Raw genomic sequence first — 4,336 nt, forward strand, 5'->3', positions numbered from 1 at the left:
TCTTATCTTTAACCACCTTTTTTATATTACTGTATAACCATGTGAATGGCAGGTCTTGCTTTGGAGGTAGGTGTAGCGCTGCAGGCCCCAAACATAATCAATTGAAACCAGTTGGCATCCAAAAAGATTTGGTGTGGCAACATGAGTACCAATCTATCAAATTAATTGTATTACTTTAAGTCAGCAGTAATGTTAGGGGAAACAGTGCTACACTCTACCTAATGTCCTAACCCAACCTTCCCCATCTTAGCAGCACCACTGCCAGACTCCTGTCTGAATAACTGGTGTCCTTATAGTTCACATCCCCTTATATTTGCCCCAGCCAGGCAGCCACAGGCACCAGCCTTTTTTAAATGGAAGGGAGTGCTTTAAGACTTTGCTAAGCACGCAATGTGCTATGCTAACAAACTGAAATTTTTATGTGGCTGGTGCTGTTTGCTCGACATTCTTTGGTCTGTTGACAGTTGATGAGAAATGTCAAACAGAAGCGCTCACTAGCAAATCTGTATATTTTGTGGGGCCCCTGCTAAAGTCTTGTGCACTGCAGACTATCTGCTAGTCTCCTGGGCAGGTTACATTCCACCAGCATGATGCGAATGGTCCGGGCATATTTATTGTATAGGGCTGCTTTTGGGCTGTCAATGGTTTGAAACATCTTTCTTGTGGGAAGAACATACGCAATGAAAGGCAGAAAATTTTTAGATTTTCTTGTTGCCTGATTCCACTTGTCTGTATGCTGAGTAATTTCACTAAGCCTCAGAAGTATTTGTAAACCTGGCCCAGCATGTTCCATGTGGGCTAGCTGATATGTGTGTATAATTGGAGCCTATCTACATGGTCAAATTCCATCACACAACTAGAACACGTTTAATGTTCATTAATATTTGAAGATACATTTTATACATGTGTCTTTCATCTATAATGTTGCATGACTTACTTTAGCCGTATAATGTAATGACTCAAACACACTACTGTTTGCAGCACACCGAGGAGAGCTTTACAGGGAATTCCTGTAATAATCATTACTAACAGCAGGTGGCAGCAGATACCGTACATTTTATAACAGGGGCCTTTAATATTGGCACTTATTTTGTGACTGGCCATATGGCACTACAGGTTATTCTGACTTGGAGAATTGTCTGATGGTAACCATGGTCTGGACAGTGTAGATTGGTTGGTGTTAATGCAAAGGTTTTATCCAGTAGTTCCTCAGACTGCATCCTTACCAGACACATTTGACATGACGCGTATACATGTGTTTCCATGCCAACAAACGGTCACGTGAATATGTAATAATTACCACATGCTTTAACTGGGCATACTAGCTCTCCATTTCCACCTTCTTGTTATATTTTAACTGTGCATACTAGATCTCCATTTCCACCTTCTTGTTATATTTTAACTGTGCATACTAGCTCTCCATTTCCACCTTCTTGTTATATTTTATCTGTGCATACGAGCTCTCCATTTCCACCTTCTTGTTATATTTTAACTGGGCATACGAGCTCTCCATTTCCACCTTCTTGTTATATTTTAACTGGGCATACGAGCTCTCCATTTCCACCTTCTTGTTATATTTTAACTGGGCATACGAGCTCTCCATTTCCACCTTCTTGTTATATTTTAACTGGGCATACGAGCTCTCCATTTCCACCTTCTTGTTATATTTTAACTGGGCATACGAGCTCTCCATTTCCACCTTCTTGTTATATTTTAACTGGGCATACGAGCTCTCCATTTCCACCTTCTTGTTATATTTTAACTGGGCATACGAGCTCTCCATTTCCACCTTCTTGTTATATTTTAACTGGGCATACGAGCTCTCCATTTCCACCTTCTTGTTATATTTTATCTGGGCATACGAGCTCTCCATTTCCACCTTCTTGTTATATTTTAACTGGGCATACGAGCTCTCCATTTCCACCTTCTTGTTATATTTTATCTGGGCATACGAGCTCTCCATTTCCACCTTCTTGTTATATTTTAACTGGGCATACGAGCTCTCAATTTCCACCTTCTTGTTATATTTTAACTGGGCATACGAGCTCTCCATTTCCACCTTCTTGTTATATTTTAACTGGGCATACGAGCTCTCAATTTCCACCTTCTTGTTATATTTTAACTGGGCATACGAGCTCTCCATTTCCACCTTCTTGTTATATTTTAACTGGGCATACGAGCTCTCAATTTCCACCTTCTTGTTATATTTTATCTGGGCATACGAGCTCTCCATTTCCACCTTCTTGTTATATTTTAACTGGGCATACGAGCTCTCCATTTCCACCTTCTTGTTATATTTTAACTGGGCATACGAGCTCTCCATTTCCACCTTCTTGTTATATTTTAACTGGGCATACGAGCTCTCCATTTCCACCTTCTTGTTATATTTTAACTGGGCATACGAGCTCTCCATTTCCACCTTCTTGTTATATTTTAACTGGGCATACGAGCTCTCCGTTTCCACCTTCTTGTTCTATTTTAACTGGGCATACGAGCTCTCCGTTTCCACCTTCTTGTTCTATTTTAACTGGGCATACGAGCTCTCCGTTTCCACCTTCTTGTTCTATTTTAACTGTGCATACTAGTGTTCCGTTTCCTCTCTTGTTATATTTTAACTGAGCATACTAGTGTTCCGTTTCCTCTCTTGTTATATTTTAACTGAGCATACTAGTGTTCCGTTTCCTCTCTTGTTATATTTTAACTGAGCATACTAGTGTTCCGTTTCCTCTCTTGTTATATTTTAACTGAGCATACTAGTGTTCCGTTTCCTCTCTTGTTATATTTTAACTGAGCATACTAGTGTTCCGTTTCCTCTCTTGTTATATTTTAACTGAGCATACTAGTGTTCCGTTTCCTCTCTTGTTATATTTCAACTGAGCATACTAGTGTTCCGTTTCCTCTCTCTTGTTATATTTTAACTGAGCATACTAGTGTTCCGTTTCCTCTCTCTTGTTATATTTTAACTGAGCATACTAGTGTTCCGTTTCCTCTCTCTTGTTATATTTTAACTGAGCATACTAGTGTTCCGTTTCCTCTCTTGTTATATTTTAACTGAGCATACTAGTGTTCCGTTTCCTCTCTTGTTATATTTTAACTGAGCATACTAGTGTTCCGTTTCCTCTCTTGTTATATTTTAACTGAGCATACTAGTGTTCCGTTTCCTCTCTTGTTATATTTTAACTGAGCATACTAGTGTTCCGTTTCCTCTCTTGTTATATTTTAACTGAGCATACTAGTGTTCCGTTTCCTCTCTTGTTATATTTTAACTGAGCATACTAGTGTTCCGTTTCCTCTCTTGTTATATTTTAACTGAGCATACTAGTGTTCCGTTTCCTCTCTTGTTATATTTTAACTGAGCATACTAGTGTTCCGTTTCCTCTCTTGTTATATTTTAACTGAGCATACTAGTGTTCCGTTTCCTCTCTTGTTATATTTTAACTGAGCATACTAGTGTTCCGTTTCCTCTCTTGTTATATTTTAACTGAGCATACTAGTGTTCCGTTTCCTCTCTTGTTATATTTTAACTGAGCATACTAGTGTTCCGTTTCCTCTCTTGTTATATTTTAACTGAGCATACTAGTGTTCCGTTTCCTCTCTTGTTATATTTTAACTGAGCATACTAGTGTTCCGTTTCCTCTCTTGTTATATTTTAACTGAGCATACTAGTGTTCCGTTTCCTCTCTTGTTATATTTTAACTGAGCATACTAGTGTTCCGTTTCCTCTCTTGTTATATTTTAACTGAGCATACTAGTGTTCCGTTTCCTCTCTTGTTATATTTTAACTGAGCATACTAGTGTTCCGTTTCCTCTCTTGTTATATTTTAACTGAGCATACTAGTGTTCCGTTTCCTCTCTTGTTATATTTTAACTGAGCATACTAGTGTTCCGTTTCCTCTCTCTTGTTATATTTTAACTGAGCATACTAGTGTTCCGTTTCCTCTCTTGTTATATTTTAACTGAGCATACTAGTGTTCCGTTTCCTCTCTTGTTATATTTTAACTGAGCATACTAGTGTTCCGTTTCCTCTCTTGTTATATTTTAACTGAGCATACTAGTGTTCCGTTTCCTCTCTTGTTATATTTTAACTGAGCATACTAGTGTTCCGTTTCCTCTCTTGTTATATTTTAACTGAGCATACTAGTGTTCCGTTTCCTCTCTTGTTATATTTTAACTGAGCATACTAGTGTTCCGTTTCCTCTCTTGTTATATTTTAACTGAGCATACTAGTGTTCCGTTTCCTCTCTTGTTATATTTTAACTGAGCATACTAGTGTTCCGTTTCCTCTCTTGTTATATTTTAACTGAGCATACTAGTGTTCCGTTTCCTCTCTTGTTAT

The sequence above is a fragment of the Salmo salar genome, chromosome ssa26, assembly GCF_905237065.1.
Source record: "Salmo salar chromosome ssa26, Ssal_v3.1, whole genome shotgun sequence".
NCBI classification, from domain to species: domain Eukaryota; kingdom Metazoa; phylum Chordata; class Actinopteri; order Salmoniformes; family Salmonidae; genus Salmo; species Salmo salar.